The sequence below is a fragment of the Lepisosteus platostomus genome, unplaced genomic scaffold, assembly GCF_059453375.1.
Source record: "Lepisosteus platostomus isolate fLepPlt1 unplaced genomic scaffold, fLepPlt1.hap1 Scaffold_160_H1, whole genome shotgun sequence".
NCBI classification, from domain to species: Eukaryota; Metazoa; Chordata; class Actinopteri; order Semionotiformes; family Lepisosteidae; genus Lepisosteus; species Lepisosteus platostomus.
The window spans coordinates 19,807-41,280 of record NW_028291541.1 but is presented as its reverse complement, the minus strand read 5'-3'; the positions used below and the strand labels follow the sequence as shown (position 1 = coordinate 41,280).

General features: G+C 51.8%; 15 non-coding genes and 1 pseudogene across 15 annotated transcripts; 7 read left to right on the top strand and 9 right to left on the bottom strand.

Moving 5' to 3' along the window:
- Positions 1–424: 424 nt before the first annotated feature.
- trnat-agu (transfer RNA threonine (anticodon AGU)) lies at positions 425–498 on the bottom strand. Its single transcript has one exon. It is a non-coding gene; the product is annotated as a tRNA-Thr (tRNA).
- Positions 499–1,941: 1,443 nt separating this feature from the next.
- trnag-gcc (transfer RNA glycine (anticodon GCC)) lies at positions 1,942–2,012 on the top strand. The gene has a single exon. It is a non-coding gene; the product is annotated as a tRNA-Gly (tRNA).
- A 2,035-nt stretch (positions 2,013–4,047) lies between these two features.
- On the top strand, positions 4,048–4,164 carry LOC148636666 (U5 spliceosomal RNA). The gene has a single exon (XR_015932060.1). It is a non-coding gene; the product is annotated as a U5 spliceosomal RNA (small nuclear RNA).
- A 966-nt stretch (positions 4,165–5,130) lies between these two features.
- LOC148636665 (5S ribosomal RNA) lies at positions 5,131–5,249 on the top strand (annotated as a pseudogene).
- Positions 5,250–5,885: 636 nt separating this feature from the next.
- Positions 5,886–6,049, bottom strand: LOC148636664 (U1 spliceosomal RNA). The gene has a single exon (XR_015932064.1). It is a non-coding gene; the product is annotated as a U1 spliceosomal RNA (small nuclear RNA).
- A 1,774-nt stretch (positions 6,050–7,823) lies between these two features.
- On the top strand, positions 7,824–7,942 carry LOC148636663 (5S ribosomal RNA). The gene has a single exon (XR_015932056.1). It is a non-coding gene; the product is annotated as a 5S ribosomal RNA (ribosomal RNA).
- A 636-nt stretch (positions 7,943–8,578) lies between these two features.
- On the bottom strand, positions 8,579–8,742 carry LOC148636662 (U1 spliceosomal RNA). Its single transcript, XR_015932069.1, has one exon. It is a non-coding gene; the product is annotated as a U1 spliceosomal RNA (small nuclear RNA).
- Positions 8,743–10,547: 1,805 nt separating this feature from the next.
- LOC148636661 (5S ribosomal RNA) lies at positions 10,548–10,666 on the top strand. Its single transcript, XR_015932055.1, has one exon. It is a non-coding gene; the product is annotated as a 5S ribosomal RNA (ribosomal RNA).
- Positions 10,667–11,302: 636 nt separating this feature from the next.
- Positions 11,303–11,472, bottom strand: LOC148636660 (U1 spliceosomal RNA). The gene has a single exon (XR_015932070.1). It is a non-coding gene; the product is annotated as a U1 spliceosomal RNA (small nuclear RNA).
- Positions 11,473–16,741: 5,269 nt separating this feature from the next.
- On the top strand, positions 16,742–16,855 carry LOC148636659 (U5 spliceosomal RNA). Its single transcript, XR_015932058.1, has one exon. It is a non-coding gene; the product is annotated as a U5 spliceosomal RNA (small nuclear RNA).
- Positions 16,856–17,088: 233 nt separating this feature from the next.
- On the top strand, positions 17,089–17,230 carry LOC148636658 (U4 spliceosomal RNA). Its single transcript, XR_015932068.1, has one exon. It is a non-coding gene; the product is annotated as a U4 spliceosomal RNA (small nuclear RNA).
- A 759-nt stretch (positions 17,231–17,989) lies between these two features.
- Positions 17,990–18,104, bottom strand: LOC148636657 (U5 spliceosomal RNA). Its single transcript, XR_015932061.1, has one exon. It is a non-coding gene; the product is annotated as a U5 spliceosomal RNA (small nuclear RNA).
- Positions 18,105–18,494: 390 nt separating this feature from the next.
- On the bottom strand, positions 18,495–18,611 carry LOC148636656 (U5 spliceosomal RNA). The gene has a single exon (XR_015932062.1). It is a non-coding gene; the product is annotated as a U5 spliceosomal RNA (small nuclear RNA).
- A 393-nt stretch (positions 18,612–19,004) lies between these two features.
- LOC148636655 (U5 spliceosomal RNA) lies at positions 19,005–19,119 on the bottom strand. The gene has a single exon (XR_015932063.1). It is a non-coding gene; the product is annotated as a U5 spliceosomal RNA (small nuclear RNA).
- Positions 19,120–19,510: 391 nt separating this feature from the next.
- On the bottom strand, positions 19,511–19,627 carry LOC148636654 (U5 spliceosomal RNA). Its single transcript, XR_015932065.1, has one exon. It is a non-coding gene; the product is annotated as a U5 spliceosomal RNA (small nuclear RNA).
- A 391-nt stretch (positions 19,628–20,018) lies between these two features.
- LOC148636653 (U5 spliceosomal RNA) lies at positions 20,019–20,135 on the bottom strand. The gene has a single exon (XR_015932059.1). It is a non-coding gene; the product is annotated as a U5 spliceosomal RNA (small nuclear RNA).
- Positions 20,136–21,474: the final 1,339 nt, after the last annotated feature.

Genomic DNA, 21,474 nt, shown 5'->3' with positions numbered 1-21,474 from the left:
TGAGATTTACTCTGGAGCGAGGATAGATGTTACCTTTTTATCACTGAACAGGATGTATGTGATGTGGCGACTAGGTTCAATTTTGTATCCTCTTTAAAAGATTAAGGACTGGGGTGAGCGTGATTTACCACCCTTTCAGCTAAGAACCCGACTTGCGCACCGTTTAAGCTGCATAGACTCGGTCGTTTAACTCTTCTCCGTTAGCAGGGTTAAGGTTAAAGAAAAAAAAATAGCTGACTTCTTTTTTTTTTGCCAGCCGCTAGCGCTGATTAGCAAGGTTTGTATTTCATGTTTTGCAAGTTGCATCCATTTTAAGAAAAACAAGTCGCGTTAAAGACAGGAAATGAATACTTGCATTTAATTAAGTCTAGCCGTAGGCGGTTGTCTGTAAGGACCAGTTCTGTTTGAGAAGACACAACAAAGAAGGCACCACTGGGATTTGGACCCAGGATCTCCTGTTTACTAGACAGGCGCTTTAACCAACTAAGCCACGGTGCCCCAGGAGTGCTGTCCTTTTGCAGCCACTTGGACACACCACTCAGACACATCTGCATTCGGTGTGTGCTCCGCCTGCTTGCTGAGCAAGTTGCCACCTTTACATACAATAGCAACATCGACACCAAGAGAAAGGATGACAAATGGCTTTTATCTGGAACTTTTCATGTCCAAGGAGCTCAATGTGCTTTCTGTGTACAACAGGGCCACTGAACTCCACACTGGCCACTGAACCACAGCAGTGGCTTGCTGGCTTGACATCTCCCAAGGAAAATGTTGAAATCACATGTGGAACAGGAAAATGACCCTCGAGTACGTGGGGAAAAAAAGAAAAAGATCATCTGGAGCGCGCCAACCCATGTCCGGACAGCCCAGTTTCGTCGATAAGGTGGCTGAGTGGTTAAGGTGATGGACTGCTAATCCATTGTGCTCTGCAGGCATGGGTTCGAATCCCATTCTCATCGCTCTCCATGTCTGACATGTGTGCCTGTTTGACGTCGGCCCTCCTGTTGTTTGCTCCGGTGCTAGAGCCGTACATTTTCTAGCAGTGGCTGAACATGGTATAGTAGGCCAACGTCGGTATCGAGCAGTGACAGTAACAGTACTTACTGCACCCTATAAGAAATCGTTTGTCCCTGTTCAAAAGAGATTGTGCGATGTCCTGCGGCGTTCGTAAAGCAAACCTTTGACAGTTTGAAAAGAGGAATTTATTCTGCTTCCTGTGCGTGCAGTAGTTACAAAGTTGAACGTCTTTACACGATCTGCTGCAGTTTTCAGTGGGCGGGCTTTGTCAGATGGCTTGAAAAAACGCACTGTGTTTCGGCTCGGGAAACATCATGAGCAGTGTCCTGCATGTTTTCTGTGTATAGCTGTCTTTTAACGCATACAGAATTCATTCGAAATCATTGATTTCTCCAATTAACAAGGGTCCCTTAAAGGATGAGTCAAAGTAACGTCTAATCGGATTAGTTTCCTTAGAGCTGGTTCAGAGTTTGCTCAAGAGTTTACCTTTCACAGATGCGCAAAGAAGAATGTTGGGGGTGCACGCTTCAAGGCGCCTTACAGCTGTAGGGAGTGATTCGAGGCGATTCATGGCGTGTGCTCGTTCCCTTATACCGTACGCCCCGGGGTGCAGTGCTATGACGATTGCTGTAGTCGTGGCCGAGTGGTTAAGGCGATGAACTAGAAATCCATTGGGGTCTCTCCGCGCCTGTTCGAATCCTGCCGACTACATTGTCCGCCTCCAGTTGGTGTGTTCCGGCGCAAGCAAAGAAGCGCGCCTCTTTGCTGTTTCTGGTGGTTTTAAAACACCCAATCGCTTGTACCCGCTGCCTTAGAAATAAATTCTTCAGCGTCCGTGAATGGCATTTTGCAGCTGGAAGCAGATGTCGACGCGTTTTGCACAGAGCACCAAAAAAGCGTCTTTTTTGAAGGCCCAGGCACTAAGCATTGGTGGTTCAGTGGTAGAATTCTCGCCTGCCATGCGGGAGGCTCGGGTTCGATTCCCGGCCAATGCAGTGGCTTTTGAAGCGAACGGCTCCATCACTTGCATCCCCTTGCAACTTGCAACTGAAAACCCACTGAAGCTAAGCAGGTGTGAGCCAGGTCAGTACCCGGATGAGGATGAGCTACAGGGAAAAACAACGCTTTCAGCTGGAAGCGGTGTTAATGGTGCCGGCGGGGGGGGCGCTCACCCTGAGGTCTGTGCGGTTCCCAATTCCCCAGTATAGTGACGGAGATGCTGTGTTGTAAGAGGGCGCTGTCTTTTGGATGAGATGTAAAACCGAGATCACAGCGCTCTGTGGTCATTAAAAATGACCACCAAAACCTTTGACAAAAGCTCTTGGTAATTGATGGTCTTCAAAAATGCTTCTCCTTTAGGTACATTTTAAATCAGCTGAAAAATGCCGTGAAATGGGGGGGCACTTCACGCCAGTGTAGGATTTGGATTACAAGAACCATGAAACTGCACGAGAAAGGCCGTACACTGAATTACACGGCTTTCTATTCAAAGGAGGACAAAAGAAATTCCCTGAGTTTGATTTTTTGCAGCACAGAGAGAAGCATTGTTGTGAGGCCGGTTAGCTCAGTTGGTTAGAGCGTGGTGCTAATAACGCCAAGGTCACAGGTTCGAGTCCCATACGGGCCAGGTCCTTTTCTCCTCTCTTACCAAAGCTGTTAGGTTCCTTTCCGTGGTGAGAGGGGTTGTCATGCAACGCTGCCACATAGTGCCGACAGACAAGAGTGTTGCGGGAGAAGAGAAAAGTGTTTGAAGATTTAAGAGTGTCTTAGGTGGAGCCAAAATCAAGTGTCACAAATGCAAGTGGTTGGATTTCCAATGTTTAATATGGTAAAAATAAGCGGAAGTTATTTGCCGGTCCGGCACAGTCTGCCATGCTTTTGTCAGATACTGTAAAGTGGTGTCGAACTGGGTGTCGAACTGGAGCCTCACCATTTGCATATGTGAGGCTCCAGTTATACATCGAGTGTCACATTAAATGACAAAAATGAAGAGAGTTAAAGCAGCTGGAGAGGTTTTCTTATAACTTTTGAGCTGACACAGTTTTGGAAAATGTTTCCTTCACGCTGCACTGTACAACATAGGCAGCCAAGAGTCTCCAAAACAAAACAGAATTGACAGATAGGAGAAAATTCCCACCCGTCCTGAAGTTCCCAAAATCCAGCACTGAGCGTAAACAAAGTGTCTAACTAGTGTGGGAATGCTAACCCTAACCCTAGCTGGAGTTTGAGCAATCCAGCACTGAGCGTAAAAAGATGAGTCAAAGTAACGTCTAATCGGATTAGTTTCCTTAGAGCTGGTTCAGAGTTTGCTCAAGAGTTTACCTTTCACAGATGCGCAAAGAAGAATGTTGGGGGTGCACGCTTCAAGGCGCCTTACAGCTGTAGGGAGTGATTCGAGACGATTCGTGGCGTGTGCTCGTTCCCATATACCTTACGCCCCGGGGTGCAGTGCTAGGATGACGTACAATAACGCTTGGGCACATAACGGCGTTATATGCGAGTGCGGGACGTGAGGGTTTTCGTTTGTTCGTTTTGTTTTGCTCTGCTCTGCTTTGCTTTGTTTTGCTTTCCATCACGTTGGTAAGAGCGTAAATAAAAAGGCGATTCCTGCGTCTACCACTAATGTAAGAGCTATTTCAAGTGCGACGTGGTGCGGCTTTTCAAATGCTTGTGGGCATTTCTCTGTTGTTGATTCTTTTTTTGTGTGTAACAAAGTGGCATTTTCATGTCCGGACGGGGAGACTTTATCATTCCGACATGAAGCCACCCTTAAGTCCTCTGAGGCGTGTCTGTCTGCAAGGCTTGTATTTTGGAAATGTTTTTTTGAAACAGAGAACGACTTTGAAATAGGCTTCCGGATTGGGCACACCCGTACGGATTGGGCACGCCCGCAAGCCGAGAGCCACAGGCGATGAGCCCGGAGCTGAACGGGCCCCACTGGCTCGTTTGTAAGGCCAGGTGCATTGCCAACCACGACCGTCAGGGCAGAGGCTTTGAAGGCGGCCTGGGCTCCTGCAGCTGTGCAGCCACGCACTTTGGTTTCTCTTCATTTCGTACAAATCTTTCGCTTTTTACTAAAGATTTCCGTGGAGAGGAGCATGAATGAGCTCCATGCAATTTTTGTGCTTCCCTGCCTTCGGGTGGGGCGCAGCTGGGCTGGTCAAAGAGAGAAAACAACAACGCTCACAATCGCTCTTGTTATGGCGATTGTGGCCGTCTGCTCTGCGAGTCCTCGGTCTCCGCCCGTCTGATTGGCGCTCTCTTCTTTGGGGGGCGGGAAGTGTCCGGCCGCAGGGGATCTTCAGACCTCGCTTTGCATAGCGGCTTCCCAGAGTGCGTCGTTTCCGGCACAGTGTGGCCGGGTGTTTTCCGAGTTATCGCACGGATTGGGCAGGCCCGCAAGCCAAGAGCCGCAGGCGATGAGCCCGGAGCTGAACGGGCCCCACGGTGGAAAGAACGCATGGGTTCTAATCCCATTCTCGTTGCTCTCCATGTCTGACACGTGTGCCCGTTCGACGTTGGCCTTCCTGTCGTTTGCTCCGGTACTAGAGCCGTACATTTTCTAGCAGTGGCTGAACATGGTATAGTAGGTTAACGTCGGTATCGAGCAGTAACAGTAACAGTATTTACGTGCCGCTGCTGCCAAGTGGCTCTGGGTTGAGACTGCGTTTTCACTTACTTGCAACGCAAAAGGAGAAAGCGATTTTTGACAGTCTCTCGAGAGACTGCGCTAGGTGTTTAGGGATAGACTTTGTCAGTTCCCCCTGGGATGATGGCCTCTCAAATAGTTTGTGATTCCTATAGACGTTTATACAGTAGAAGCCTGCTTCGTGGCTTAAATCCAAGCTAAGGAAACGAGTTAGAGGTCTGATGCAGAACTGCAAATTCAATGAACAGGAACACTACAGTACATTGAACTGTATGTGTGAGGAAAGCTGCCCCCTTCTGTCCCTTGTCGACCGAACAGAGGACTGTAAAAGATACCGCCAAGAAACTTTAGGATGCCGGTTGGAATCCAGCTCCAAAGAAGCCCCTTTGGGTGTTATGTCATCAAAAAGTAAGGAACCCCCGCCACACACAGCTTCAAGTAGCGAGTCAGGCGCCTGGGCTTTCGCTTACGGCCACACCACCCTGAACACGCCCGATCTCGTCTGATCTCGGAAGCTAAGCAGCGTCGGGCCTGGTTAGTACTTGGATGGGAGACTGCCTGGGAATACCAGATGCTGTAACCTTTTGCTCTCCCGGCCAGCAGGGGTCGCCGTTGGTGCCGTAGGCTTTGGGAGGAAAACCTGCAGGATGGAAAGGTGATCTATAGCCTCATCTCTAGAGATGTTTTGTTGCTGTGGCATGTGTGTGACCCATATTCAAAAAAAAAAACCCGTCTGTAAAACGAATATCGAAGCTGCCTCTAAATCTGCAAATGAAGATGAGTCGATAAACCACTCGTTTTTCGTATAACTAGACATATATTCATTTGTTACCGATTTCATTCATTGAGCATGGATACAGTAGAGGTACAGCCATTCACTGTTTGACATGTCTGCACTGGTACAGAACCGAGCAATCAGAAAACGGGTGAAACTGTCTTTAGACTCAGCATACAGTACCGAGGCCCCCCATGACCAAATAAAGGCTAACCTCGATAATCAGCCTAAAGAACGCAGACTACAGCAAAACGACTGACTTTGAAAAGGGAATGAACGTCCGGAAGGAGTAGTGGAACTAGCTTGAGATGCTTCTCCGGACCCCTAACTAAAAGCCAGCGAGAACCAGCAGCGGCGTCCACTCCTGTCGAACCGGGATCCTTCCGCAGCCACGCAGCTCGTGGTGTCCTAACCCTCCCGTATCTGATTTTGGACCAAGCACATCAAGGGACAGCGCGAACGCAGTCCCCCACTACCAGAAATTATGCAGTCAAGATTCCCACATTTGGGGAATTCGCAGGGGTCAGCACAGCCGGAGTGCAATGGCCGAGCCTCGCCCTGGGTGAACCTCCTTCTTGATCAAGGTATCTCCCCTGCCAGGTAAATATGAGTTAAACAGGCCCCTGCAAGCGGCCCGCACCCACAGCACAAATCGCGCAGCCTAGGCCACCTCCTCGCCCCGCACGCCACCGCCTCCTGCTGGGCCCACTCTTTCACACACTCACACGCCACACTAACACTCAAAAGTGTGGGCAAAACGAGAAAACGAGCGCGCCGTTTCCTACACATCTGCAGTCGCCGTTGCGCATTCGCAGCATGTCCCGGGATGCAATTCGGCCTCATTTGCATAACTCCAGACCGGCAGATCGCCACGCAAGCTCGCGACGTGCGCCTGCCACACACCGAACAAACCTTTTCAGCAATTTCCAAAAAACGGGCCTGCTCGCCTGCCCACAAGGCTCCGTCTCTTACCTGCTCTCCAGAGCCTGCTGCCTTCTGTGCTTTTCTCTCGGCACCGCTGCAGTGCACACAACTCCTGCAGCGGGAGGGGGGGAGAAAGTTCCCACGCTCCGCCGCAGGGAAGGCTCGCTCCGTGCGCACACGTCCTTTCGATGCCAGTCCAACAAGTGCTCCGCATTAGCTGCGTCGGGGCTCCGGCGTGTCGCACCTCACCTCACCTCGCCCTACCCCCTCCTTGAATGTCTGCGCTGGGCATGCCCCGCTCTCCTCCGCCTTATCTTATCGCGTGTGAGCACCGACAATGGCCACAATGCCGGGGAATGGCACCTGTAAAGTGTTAATTGGGGCACAGGAACAGCCCGTCTCGTCTCGGGGGGGCCGGCTTCAGAGACAATACAGCAAACACAGCGGGGCGGGGGAAGAAGACGACACCACACATGCGGGTACATTCAGCTCCGGCGGGAACGAGACATTTGTCGGTCTTTTCAAGTGCCGAGAGCCGAGCAATCCTTCACTTGTATCGTTTCTCCCCGGTGACTAGATCTGGCCCTGCGACTCTCGACTGGGCTCACCCCCGGGGCAGCCCAGCAGGTGTGAGCCTGCCCGGCACCCGGATAGGAGATTCCACCCCGGAAAAGCTCCGGTTGCTGCTGCTCCTGCAAGAGGTGTGACTGGGACCAGAAGGGAGCGCTCACCCTGCGGGCTGTGTGGCTCTCTTACGCCCCAGCCTCCTGATGGCGACACTCTGCTGCACAAACAGAGGTCAAACCGAGGTCCCGACCCTCCTTGGCCATTAGGAAACCCCAGGGCGTCTCTCAAAAAGAGACGCCGGGGGTGTCCCTCTGGTGTTAGTGCTCCCCTTTACCCATCACTCGGGGTCTCCTCCTAATCCCCGTCTCACCTGTAACAATCAATGACGAGGCCCCCCTGTCCGTGAGATTTAGTACTCGCGCAAGAGACCGGGGGCAGAGCGCGAACGCGGTCCCCCGCCCCCCACAAAGTGCGCGCTCCGGGTCCTGCAACACAGCGGAAGGGCAGCGAGAAGGAGCCTCTTGCTCTGACGCCGCAAGGCCACAAGAGGGCGGAGGCGCCGCGCGCCCGGCCGACGTGTTGGACCGGTGCGCTTTACGTGCTGAAATAAACACGCGAAAGCCCCGAAATGTTTCCAGAGTGCTGTGCACTGGAGGTTTTTGTCTGGTGAAGACTTGCCTGGTGCTCCTCCGTGCAGATTGTTTGTCCTCCTCCAGTGCGGGACGAGCCAACACAAGGGAGCGCATTCGCCAACATCCAGGCACGCAATGCGATTTGGAAAGCAGCTCCTTTCCAAAGAGTTGCACACGAACGATCCTTCAGTCCCGCTCGGGGGGCACGGAACCCCCGCCACACACAGCTTCAAGTAGCGAGTCAGGCGCCTGGACTTTCGCTTACGGCCACACCACCCTGAACACGCCCGATCTCGTCTGATCTCGGAAGCTAAGCAGCGTCGGGCCTGGTTAGTACTTGGATGGGAGACTGCCTGGGAATACCAGGTGCTGTAAGCTTTTGCTCTCCCGGCCAGCAGGGGTCGCCGTTGGTGCCGTAGGCTTTGGGAGGAAAACCTGCAGGATGGAAAGGTGATCTATAGCCTCATCTCTAGAGATGTTTTGTTGCTGTGGCATGTGTGTGACCCATATTCAAAAAAAAAAACCCGTCTGTAAAACGAATATCGAAGCTGCCTCTAAATCTGAAAATGAAGATGAGTCGATAAACCACTCGTTTTTCGTATAACTAGACATATATTCATTTGTTACCGATTTCATTCATTGAGCACGGATACAATAGAGGTACAGCCATTCACTGTTTGACATGTCTGCACTGGTACAGAACCGAGCAATCAGAAAACGGGTGAAACTGTCTTTAGACTCAGCATACAGTACCGAGGCCCCCCATGACCAAATAAAGGCTAACCTCGATAATCAGCCTAAAGAACGCAGACTACAGCAAAACGACTGACTTTGAAAAGGGAATGAACGTCCGGAAGGAGTAGTGGAACTAGCTTGAGATGCTTCTCCGGACCCCTAACTAAAAGCCAGCGAGAACCAGCAGCGGCGTCCACTCCTGTCGAACCGGGATCCTTCCGCAGCCACGCAGCTCGTGGTGTCCTAACCCTCCCGTATCTGATTTTGGACCAAGCACATCAGGGGAGAACGCGAACGCAGTCCCCCACTTCTAGAAATTATGCAGTTGAGATTCCCACATTTGGGGAATTCGCAGGGGTCAACACAGCCGGAGTGCAATGGCCGAGCCTCGCCCTGGGTGAACCTCCTTCTTGATCAAGGTATCTCCCCTGCCAGGTAAGTATGAGTTAAACAGGCCCCTGCAAGCGGCCCGCACCCACAGCACAAATCGCGCAGCCTAGGCCACCTCCTCGCCCCGCACGCCACCGCCTCCTGCTGGGCCCACTCTTTCACACACTCACACGCCACACTAACACTCAAAAGTGTGGGCAAAACGAGAAAACGAGCGCGCCGTTTCCTACACATCTGCAGTCGCCGTTGCGCATTCGCAGCATGTCCCGGGATGCAATTCGGCCTCATTTGCATAACTCCAGACCGGCAGATCGCCACGCAAGCTCGCGACGTGCGCCTGCCACACACCGAACAAACCTTTTCAGCAATTTCCAAAAAACGGGCCTGCTCGCCTGCCCACAAGGCTCCGTCTCTTACCTGTTCTCCAGAGCCTGCTGCCTTCTGTGCTTTTCTCTCGGCACCGCTGCAGTGCACACAACTCCTGCAGCGGGAGGGGGGGAGAAAGTTCCCGCGCTCCGCCGCAGGGAAGGCTCGCTCCGTGCGCACACGTCCTTTCGATGCCAGTCCAACAAGTGCTCCGCATTAGCTGCGTCGGGGCTCCGGCGTGTCGCACCTCACCTCACCTCGCACTGCCCCCTCCTTGAATGTCTGCCGCTGGGCATGCCCCGCTCTCCTCCGCCTTATCTTATCGCGTGTGAGCACCGACAATGGCCACAATGCCGGGGAATGGCACCTGTAAAGTGTTAATTGGGGCACAGGAACAGCCCGTCTCGTCTCGGGGGGGCCGGCTTCAGAGACAATACAGCAAACACAGCGGGGCGGGGGAAGAAGACGACACCACACATGCGGGTACATTCAGCTCCGGCGGGAACGAGACATTTGTCGGTCTTTTCAAGTGCCGAGAGCCGAGCAATCCTTCACTTGTATCGTTTCTCCCCGGTGACTAGATCTGGCCCTGCGACTCTCGACTGGGCTCACCCCCGGGGCAGCCCAGCAGGTGTGAGCCTGGCCGGCACCCGGATGGGAGATTCCACCCCGGAAAAGCTCCGGTTGCTGCTGCTCCTGCAAGAGGTGTGACTGGGACCAGTAGGGAGCGCTCACCCTGCGGGCTGTGTGGCTCTCTTACGCCCCAGCCTCCTGATGGCGACACTGCTGCACAAACAGGCGCCGTCCTTCGGGGGAGGCGTCAAACCGAGGTCCCGACCCTCCTTGGCCATTAGGAAACCCCAGGGCGTCTCTCAAAAAGAGACGCCGGGGGTGTCCCTCTGGTGTTAGTGCTCCCCTTTACCCATCAGTCGGGGTCTCCTCCTAATCCCCGTCTCACCTGTAACAATCAATGACGAGGCCCCCCTGTCCGTGAGATTTAGTACTCGCGCAAGAGACCGGGGGCAGAGCGCGAACGCGGTCCCCCGCCCCCCACAAAGTGCGCGCTCCGGGTTCCCTCTCGGGGCCCTGCAACACAGCGGAAGGGCAGCGAGAAGGAGCCTCTTGCTCTGACGCCGCAAGGCCACAAGAGGGCGGAGGCGCCGCGCGCCCGGCCGACGTGTTGGACCGGTGCGCTTTACGTGCTGAAATAAACACGCGAAAGCCCCGAAATGTTTCCAGAGTGCTGTGCACTGGAGGTTTTTGTCTGGTGAAGACTTGCCTGGTGCTCCTCCGTGCAGATTGTTTGTCCTCCTCCAGTGCGGGACGAGCCAACACAAGGGAGCGCATTCGCCAACATCCAGGCATGCAATGCGATTTGGAAAGCAGCTCCTTTCCAAAGAGTTGCACACGAACGATCCTTCAGTCCCGCTCGGGGGGCACGGAACCCCCGCCACACACAGCTTCAAGTAGCGAGTCAGGCGCCGGGGCTTTCGCTTACGGCCACACCACCCTGAACACGCCCGATCTCATCTGATCTCGGAAGCTAAGCAGTGTCGGGCCTGGTTAGTACTTGGATGGGAGACTGCCTGGGAATACCAGGTGCTGTAAGCTTTTGCTCTCCCGGCCAGCAGGGGTCGCCGTTGGTGCCGTAGGCTTTGGGAGGAAAACCTGCAGGATGGAAAGGTGATCTATAGCCTCATCTCTAGAGATGTTTTGTTGCTGTGGCATGTGTGTGACCCATATTCCAAAAAAAAAACCCGTCTGTAAAACGAATATCGAAGCTGCCTCTAAATCTGCAAATGAAGATGAGTCGATAAACCACTCGTTTTTCGTATAACTAGACATATATTCATTTGTTACCGATTTCATTCATTGAGCACGGATACAATAGAGGTACAGCCATTCACTGTTTGACATGTCTGCACTGGTACAGAACCGAGCAATCAGAAAACGGGTGAAACTGTCTTTAGACTCAGCATACAGTACCGAGGCCCCCCATGACCAAATAAAGGCTAACCTCGATAATCAGCCTAAAGAACGCAGACTATAGCAAAACGACTGACTTTGAAAAGGGAATGAACGTCCGGAAGGAGTAGTGGAACTAGCTTGAGATGCTTCTCCGGACCCCTAACTAAAAGCCAGCGAGAACCAGCAGCGGCGTCGACTCCTTTCGAACCGGGATCCTTCCGCAGCCACGCAGCTCGTGGTGTCCTAACCCTCCCGTATCTGATTTTGGACCAAGCACATCAGGGGAGAGCGCGAACGCAGTCCCCCACTACCAGAAATTATGCAGTCGAGATTCCCACATTTGGGGAATTCGCAGGGGTCAGCACAGCCGGAGTGCAATGGCCGAGCCTCGCCCTGGGTGAACCGATTTCGATTTTTAAGAACTTTATTTTCTTTTCACAAAAAAATACAGGACATCACAAATCAGAAAGCTTTACATTCATATACATACTTAAAACAGTATATATGATCATATATGATCTCATTACATTTTGACATGGTAACAGTTACATAGCAACAATTTTCTTTTTTTCTGGTGCAAATCACATTCTTTACTTAAACTTGATAATGTTTTTCACAGTTTCTTGAGATATTGACCTATGCTCTCTATTTCCCACAGATTTTCTGCTTCCTCCCTCCCTTCTCTCCACAGATCTCTGAGGTAATAGTTCTCTCGGGTGATGAACAGGGCCAGGCTACCTGCTGCCTTGACTGGGATCTCGATGCCTTTGAACAGCCCCATGTTCCTCACTCTCCACAGGGCAACTTTCCCACTGTTCACCACGGCCCAGATCCTGTCAAACACGTCAGGAGGAAGTTTGACAGGAGAGATGCCGTATATGACGAAAGCAGCGGTCAGGGTAAATTGGGGCGAGAGAGCCAGCAACCAATCTTCAAACTGTGCCCAGAAGGCCTTAGCAAAAAAGCAGGACCACAGGAGATGGGATACAGTCTCCTCCTCGCCGCAGCCCACCCTAACGCAGCGAGGGCTGGGGGTGAGGCCCCTACGGTACAAGAAAGTTCGTACCGGTAAGCACTGGTGGACGACACTCCAGGCTAAATCTCTGTGAATGTTGCACAGAAACTTAGAGGATGTGTGTTTCCACACCTTCCTTGTTTGGGCTGATGTTAAAATGCCCACATGGGTCTGCCTATTGTTCTGGGGTGCAACGAAATCTTCCAGTTTTTGGACGCTGACATCTCGGAGGGGAATATGGCCAATTGGGTGAGATCTTAGAAAACTTTTAACTGTCCCATAAATTGCAGGGCATGTGTCAGAGAGTGGGACGTCCAGCTTGGGTCTGACACCCCACACTCTGAACACCTCCCTACCTACCCAGAGCCTGGAAAAATAAGTCCAGGTACGCGCTGCAAGTGCTGTTGCAAAGCCTCTCAGCACAGAGGCCAGGAAAATGCACAGCAGCTTCGTAGCAATATCTGGGACAGACTTCCCCCCTGAGGGTAGCGGCCTGTACATTATTTCCCTTCTGAGTCTTTCCTGCTTCCCACCCCATAGAAATTGAAACATCAATCTCCTCATCACCGCCGCAACACGGTGTGGGATTGGGAAGGTAGAAGCCAGAAAATTCAAGACAGGCAAGAGCTCGGCTTTGATGACCAGCACCTTCCCTGTCATGGTGAGGTCTCGGTCCTTCCATTGCATCAGTTTTTTGTTTAAGATTGGCAATTTGTTCTGCCAATTTACTGTTCCCATCTCTTCTCCAAAATACACCCCCAGGACCTTAATTCTCTTCTCTTGCAGCCTGAGATCATGTCCTTCTTTTGGCTCCCTCCAGTTCTGATAAAAAATCTCACTCTTAGATTTGTTAATTTTTGCGGAGGAAGCCAAAGAGAAACGATCACAGCACTGCAGAGCTCTGCTAATTGAGGCATTGTCAGAGAGGAGCAGGGTGACGTCATCCATGTATAGAGATGTCTTTACCTCTCCTCCCCCACTTCCAGGCACTGGTATCCCATTAATGGCCTGATCCTGGCGCAAGGCACAGGCTAAGGGCTCCATAGCCAAAACGCATAACAAGGGGGATAATGGGCAGCCCTGCCTCACCCCTGAACAGACTTCAAAGGGGCGTGATCTATTGCCATTAACCATGACTCTGCTGTTGCTACCTGTGTACAGCAGGTTAATCCACTTTCTCATGATGGGGCCAAACTTCATGTGCTCAAGTCCCGATGTTAAGTACTGCCGGTTTAGGCGGTCAAAGGCCTTTTCTAGGTCTACACCTAAAATGCAAAGAGGGAGGGAGCGATCCTCAGAGTACAGACAGACATCCCTCAACAAGGCCAGGTTGTCGCTCATCAGGCGTCCTGCTATCCCACAAGTCTGTTCTTTCCCTACCAGTGAGGCCACTACATTTTGTAGGTGCAGGAAAAGGGCTTTGGACAGGATCTTAGTGTCCACGCCTAACAGGCTGAGGGGTCTCCAGTTCTTTATGTCATTTTTTGCTCCTTTCTTAAACAAGAGAGAGATAGTGCCTTCTCTTAAGGAGTCAGGCAGCAATTCTGTCTTATATCTTTCCTCGAATAGGACCAGTAGCGGATCCTGAAGCAGATCCCAAAAGGTGCAATAAAATTATTTAGGGAGCCCGTCAGCACCTGGAGTTTTCCCCTTCTGTAAGCTCTCCATAGCCTGTCTCAGCTCTTCTACTGTCAAATCCCTCTCAAGTACTTCCCTATCTTCTTCACTCAAAACGTTTTCTAGCTTTGAGGTAAAAAAATGAATTTCTTCATCCTTTACCTCTGTAGAGCTGTACAGTCTTGAGTAGAAGGCCTTGGTGCAGGAGAGGATAGCACTCGGCTCTGTTCTCTCTCGTCCCTCCTCATCAACTACACTTTCCATGACAGACTTGGAGCCTACCACTTTCCTGAAAAAGAAGCGAGTACACTTCTCATTTTCTTCCAAGAACTGCACTCTGCCTCTTAACAGCACTCCTCGACTACTTTCTTCGGCTATGCTCCGGATGTCCTTTTTTAAAAGGGTGATATCCTCGAGCACATCGAAGCCACTGTGCAGCATCGTGTAGAGACGCTGCAGCTGCCTCTGTTTCCTGGCTAGCACTCCTCTCCGTCTGGCAGCAGCCTTCCTTCCCTCAGCCATGAAAAAGGTCTTTGTCCTCATCTTCACCTCCTCCCACCACTCTCCTACTGACCCGTACAGACACTGCAAGGACAGCCACTGTGATAGTTTCTCCTTGTAGCGGGATACTACCCCCTCGTTCTCTAGCAGCTTTGTGTTGAGTTTCCAGAGGCCTGGGCCAAAGACAGTCCCGCCCTGGAGTTCCACTCTACACCCTAAAGCCTGATGATCTGAGAAGAAGACAGGCTGAAGAGTGACCCCAACAACTTTCACTCTCTCTGAGACAAAGCAATAGTCAATTCTGGAGCTGCTATTCCTCCCTGACCATGCATATCCTGCTGTTGTGGGATATATACATCTATATGTGTCTGAGAGTTTAAAGTCTTGAACTAAGTTTTGCAGGGCCAGTGAGCTGGAATCCAATTTTATCGGAGAGCTAGACTGCCTGTCTGTGTGCTCTAAGATACAATTAAAATCCCCTCCCACTATCACGTCTGTGCTACTTAACAATAGGGGAGAGAGTGCCTTGAGTAGCTCCACCCTTCCTCCCACGTCAGTAGGACAATACACATTGATTAGCCGCAGGTTAACGGTCCCCCATTCCACATCCACACACAGCAACCTGCCATCTATGACCCTCTGAATACTTTTCAATTTGAAAGCCCATCCTTTGAAAAGAATGGCCACGCCAGAGGCTCTGTTGTTATTGTCCCCTGACCAAACAGAAGGCCCTTTATCCCACCTATCTTCAAAGCTTTTATACCTCTCTTGATAGGCTAAAGCACACTCCTGCAACATCAACACATCTCCCTCTCTCTGCTGGAGGTAATCAAAGACACACTGACATTTAACTCCGTCATTGATACCTCTGGTGTTAAGAGAAATTATGTTTAGAGCCATATTACATAAGAAAGTGGAACCAGTCTTTACAAAACACATTTCTCTTCGGTCTCACCTGTTACCTTCTTCTTTTTCTTTTTCTTCTTACCAATTTCCTGCCAGCCATCCTCTGAATGAGCCTTCATCAGGGTGGCAGCAGTAAAAGCATTCACGGAGTCCATTTCAAGGAAGGGGGTAGAGGGAGGGGTGGAGGGGTTCCAGCTGTCCCCATCGCCATTCTCTCCTTCCTCCTCGCTCGGGGAGAAAACAGAGTCATTTTTCCTTTTCCTCAAGTCCAGCTCCTGGGAGCACTGAGGGGAAAGGGGTGCAGCCGATGCACCAGTCTCCTCTTCCCCCTCACCCACCAGCTGTTGCAGATCCTCCGTGATGGACTGGATGGAGGAGAGGAGGGCATCTGTAGCACTTGCAGAGTCTGAGAAAAGCAGCTCCGCTGAATCCTGGGTATCGTCGCTGGACCCGCTCCACCGGGGGGCCCCACACTGGCCCTCGTTCTGAGGAGCAGGAGTGGGGGAGGGGTCCTCGCTGTTCTCGGGGGTTTTCAAACCCTCGTGCTTGTCTGGTGCAGTCTGCGGTTGTGGGAGCGTAGTGGATTTCTCTTCCACCGGCCCCGGAGCCACAGCAGGACTGATCCTGGCTGGAGGCTGAGACTCTTTGTCCAACAAGGGTTCTTTGTTTGACTTGTTGTTTGCTTTGGCTTTTCGGGCCGGTTTGGCTGAAACAAGCACTGCCTCATCCTTTCTCATTTTGAGTTTATTGGCGTAGGCGTGAGGGCAGTTCTTAAAAACGTGTCCTTCCGAGCCACATAAATTGCACTTTGGCAGCATTGAACAGTCAGAGGCTAAATGTCCCTGTTTGCCACAGGTCTTGCAGCATTTCACAGTGCAGGAAGATGCCAGGTGTCCCACAGCACCACAGCGCCGACACACCTTTGGTTGTCCCACATAAAAAACATAGCCATTGCAGGCGCCCAGCCGGATTGTAGAGGGCAGGTGCCTTAAGCCTCCATTTACATTGTCCGGTAGTAAGCGAACCTCGAATTTCCTTGCTCCTGTTTTTATACCGTCAACATCTCTAACCTCAGTTCCATGGTGGACGGTGCAGTACTGGTTAAGCCAGGTGTGAATGTCCTCCGTCTTTGCCAGTTCCGAGAACATAACAACATGCACCGTTTTCCTCTCTCTCTGTGTCAGAGGCTGCAAGTTGATCTTCTCAAGTGCAGGAACTTTCCCTCTTTTTGCCTCAAACACATCCACGCATTGTTCAAACAGAGGATAGGTACCAAATACAACCTCAAATGCTTTCTGACCTGGGAGAGCAAAGATGAAATCCAAGTGCCGAGGTTCAAAGCCAAGTTCCTTCTGTAACACTTTTCTGCTGAACTGCATACGATCCATGAACAGGTCATCCAAAAGCTCAAAACGTACAGCATTCTTGCGGGATCCAAAGGTTGCCATCTCAAACTGCAAAACAAACACTGCTTCCACAAAACAAGAAAACAATCCAACTACTCCAACTACAGGCTGATCAAGGTATCTCCCCTGCCAGGTAAGCCGAGAGCCGCAGGCGATGAGCCCGGAGCTGAACGGGCCCCACTGGCTCGTTTGTAAGGCCAGGTGCATTGCCAACCACGACCGGCAGGGCAGAGGCCTTGAAGGCAGCCTGGGCTCCTGCAGCTGTCCAGCCACGCACTCTGGTTTCTCTTCATCTCGTACAAATCTTTTGCCTTTTACTAAAGATTTCCATGAAGAGGAGCATGAATGAGTTCCATACAATTTTTGTGCTTTCCTGCCTTCGGGTGGGGCGCAGCTGGGCTGGTCAAAGAGAGAAAACAAAACCGCTCACAATCACTCTTATTACTGCGACTGTGGCCGTCTGCTCTGCGAGTCCTCGGTCTCCGCCTGTCTGATTGGTGCTCTTTTCTTTGGGGGGCGGGAAGTGTCCGGCCGCAAATATGAAGCGTTACAGCAACGACATGCCATGAGACGATTGATAACGATTTCCATAGGATCCACGCGGTTGCCTGGCAACCGTCAGCTTTGCGCAGTGGCAGTATCGTAGCCTGTGAGGTTTAGCCGATGCGCGATTATTGCTAGTTGAAAACTTTTCCCAATACCCCGCTTCCGCCGGTTTGCAATACAATCGGCGAAAGCAATGCTTGACAGTCTCGTCAGAGACTGAGCAAGGTGTTTAAAGACAGATTTTGTCATGGTAACATCATGGTAGAAAGAAACAAGCTTGTTACGTCTCAACAGAAACACTCTTTAGCTCTTTCAGCGTTATGCAGAGAACAGCGTCTGTCGAGATCACTTTTGAGTCAGCGCGAAACGCCGTGTGCTGTCAGTTTGATTTCATATTGCTCGTAGCGGCGCCCGGCTTTTGTCTGTCAAACGTTAGGTTGCCCTTCTTCATGCTGCATCGTCGGCATGAGTGGAGCTTTTTAAACGTCTGTATTTACTGCGCCTCATAAGAAATCGTTTGTCCCCGTTCAAAACAGATTGTGCGATGTCCTGCAGTGTTCGCAAAGCAAACCTTTGACAGTTTGAAAGAGGAATTTATTCTGCTTCCTGTGCGTGCAGTAGTTACAAAGTTGAACGTCTTTATACGATCTGCCGCAGATCTTACAAACGAGCCAGTGGGGCCCGTTCAGCTCCGGGCTCATCGCCTGCGGCTCACGGCTTGCGAGCGTGCCCAATCCGTGCGATAACTCGGAAAACACCCGGCCACACTGTGCCGGAAACGACGCACTCTGGGAAGCCGCTATGCAAAGCGAGGTCCCAAGATCCCCTGCGGCCGGACACTTCCTGCCCCCCAAAGAAAAGAGCGCCAATCAGACGGCCGGAGATCGAGGACTCGCGGAGCAGACGGCCACAATCACCATTACAAGAGCGATTGCGAACGTGCTTGTTTTCTCTCTTTGACCAGCCCAGCTGCCCGCGACCCGAAAGCAGGAAATCACAAAAATTGCAGGGAACTCATTCGTGCTCCTCTCCACGGAAATCTTTAGTAAAAGGCGAAAGAGTTGTACGAGATGAAGAGAAACCAGAGTGCATGGCTGCACAGCTGCAGGAGCCCAGGCCGCCTTCAAGGCCTCTGCCCTGCCGGTCGTGGTTGGCAATACACCTGGCCTTACAAACGAGCCAGTGGGGCCCGTTCAGCTCCGGGCTCATCGCCTGCGGCTCACGGTTTGCGAGCGTGCCCAATCCGTGCGATAACTCGGAAAACACCCGGCCACACTGTGCCGGAAACGACGCACTCTGGGAAGCCGCTATGCAGGCAAGGTCCCAAGATCCCCTGCGGCCGGACACTTGCCGCCCACCAAAGAAAAGAGCGCCAATCAGACGGCCGGAGACCAAGGACTCGCGGAGCAGACGGCCACAATCACCATTACAAGAGCGATTGCGAACGTGCTTGTTTTCTCTCTTTGACCAACCCAGCTGCGCCCCACCCGAAGGCAGAGAAGCACAAAAATTGCATGGAACTCATTCATGCGCCTCTCCACGGAAATCTTTAGTAAAAGGCGAAAGATTCGTATGAGATGAAGAGAAACCAGAGTGCGTGGCTGCACAGCTGCAGGAGCCCAGGCCGCCCTCAAAGCCTCTGCGCTGCCGGTCATGGTTGGCAATGCACCTGGCCTTACAAACTAGCCAGTGGGGCCCGTTCAGCTCCGGGCTCATCGCCTGCGGCTCTCAGCTTGCGGCCGTGCCCAATCCGTGCGATAAGTCGGAAAACACCCAGCCACACTGTGCCGGAAACGACGCACTCTGGGAAGCCGCTATGAAAAGCGAGGTCCCAAGATCCCCTGCGGCCGGACACTTCCCGCCCCCCAAAGAAAAGAGCGCCAATCAGACGGCCGGAGACCGAGGACTCGCGGAGCAGACGGCCACAATCACCATTACAAGAGCGATTGCAAACGTGCTTGTTTTCTCTCTTTGACCAGCCCAGCTGCCCGCCACCCGAAAGCAGGGAAGCACAAAAACTGCAGGGAACTCATTCGTGCTCCTCTCCATGGAAATTTTTAGTAAAAGGCGAAAGATTTGTACGAGATGAAGAGAAACCAGAGTGCGTGGCTGCACAGCTGCAGGAGCCCAGGCCGCCTTCAAGGCCTCTGCCCTGCCGGTCGTGGTTGGCAATACACCTGGCCTTACAAACGAGCCAGTGGGGCCCGTTCAGCTCCGGGCTCATCGCCTGCGGCTCACGGCTTGCGAGCGTGCCCAATCCGTGCGATAACTCGGAAAACACCCGGCCACACTGTGCCGGAAACGACGCACTCTGGGAAGCCGCTATGCAAAGCGAGGTCCCAAGATCCCCTGCGGCCGGACACTTCCCGCCCCCCAAAGAAAAGAGCGCCAATCAGACGGCCGGAGACCGAGGACTCGCGGAGCAGACGGCCACAATCGCCATAACAAGACCGATTGCGAGCGTTTTTGTTTTCTCTCTTTGACCAGCCCAGCTGCGCCCCACCCGAAAGCAGAGAAGCACAAATATTGCATGGAACTCATTCATGCTTCTCTCCGCGGGAATCTTTAGTAAAAGGCGAAAGATTTGTACGAAATGAAGAGAAACCAGAGTGCGTGGCTGCACAGCTGCAGGAGCCCAGTCCGCCTTCAAAGCCTCTGCGCTGCCGGTCGTGGTTTGCAATGCACCTGGCCTTACAAACGAGCCAGTGGGGCCCGTTCAGCTCCGGGCTCATCGCCTGCGGCTCACGGCTTGCGAGCGTGCCCAATCCGTGCGATAACTCGGAAAACACCCGGCCACACTGTGCCGGAAACGACGCACTCTGGGAAGCCGCTATGCAAAGCGAGGTCCCAAGATCCCCTGCGGCCGGACACTTCCCACCCCCCAAAGAAAAGAGCGCCAATCAGACGGCCGGAGACCGAGGACTCGCGGAGCAGACTGCCACAATCGCCATAACAAGACCGATTGCGAGCGTTTTTGTTTTCTCTCTTTGACCAGCCAGGCTGCGCCCCACCCGAAGGCAGGGAAGCACAAAAATTGCATGGAACTCATTCATGCTCCTCTCCACGGAAATTTTTAGCAAAAGGCGAAAGATTTGTACGAGATGAAGAGAAACCAGAGTGCGTGGCTGCACAGCTGCAGGAGCCCAGGCCGCCTTCAAAGCCTCTGCGCTGCCGGTCATGGTTGGCAATACACCTGGCCTTACAAACGAGCCAGTGGGGCCCGTTCAGCTCCGGGCTCATCGCCTGCGGCTCTCAGCTTGCGGCCGTGCCCAATCTGTGCGATAAGTCGGAAAACACCCAGCCACACTGTGCCGGAAACGACGCACTGTAAGGCACCTTGAAGCGTGCACCCCCAACATTCTTCTTTGCACATCTGTGAAAGGTAAACTCTTGAGCAAACTCTGAACCAGCTCTAAGGAAACTAATCCGATTAGACGTTACTTTGACTCATCCTTTAAGGGACCCTTGATAATTGGAGAAATCAATGATTTCGAATGAATTCTGTATGCGTCAAAAGACAGCTATACACAGAAAACATGCAGGACACTGCTCATGATGTTTCCCGAGCCGAAACACAGTGCGTTTTTCCAAGCCATCTGACAAAGCCCGCCCACTGAAAACTGCAGCAGATCGTGTAAAGACGTTCAACTTTGTAACTACTGCACGCACAGGAAGCAGAATAAATTCCTCTTTTCAAACTGTCAAAGGTTTGCTTTGCGAACGCTGCAGGACATCGCAAAATCTCTTTTGAACGGGGACAAACGATTTCTTATGGGGCGCAGTAAGTACAGACGTTTAAAAAGCTCCACTCATGCCGACGATGCAGCATGAAGAAGCGCAACCTAACGTTTGACAGACAAAAGCCGGGCGCCGCTACGAGCAATATGAAATCAAACTGACAGCACACGGCGTTTCGCGCTGACTCAAAAGTGATCTCGACAGACGCTGTTCTCTGCATAACACTGAAAGAGCTAAAGAGCGTTTCTGTTGAGACGTAACCCAGTGGGCAAAAGACGTATAATATACGTCTATTAAACGCATACCTTAGACGTCTAAATGTGGTCTGCAATTCGTCTAGAATGAAATTCTAATATATGTCTATTGTTATACGTCAATTATACGTCTATGATTAGATGTTCATTATACGTAAATGGTTGGAGTTCTATTATACGGATAAATTTAGAGGACTATTATACATATATGGTAGGAGTTCCGGATAACTTTAGAGGACTATTCTACGTATATGGTTGGAGGTCTATTATACGGATAACTTTAGAGGTCTATTATACGTATATGGGTAGAGGTCTATTATACGGATAACTTTAGAGGTCTATTATATGTATATGGTTAGAGGTCTATTATACGGATAACTTTAGAGGTCTATTATACGTATATGGGTAGAGGTCTATTATACATCAAAGTTAGGTTTTACAGGTGTAGAAACTAGTAAATCAACCCAA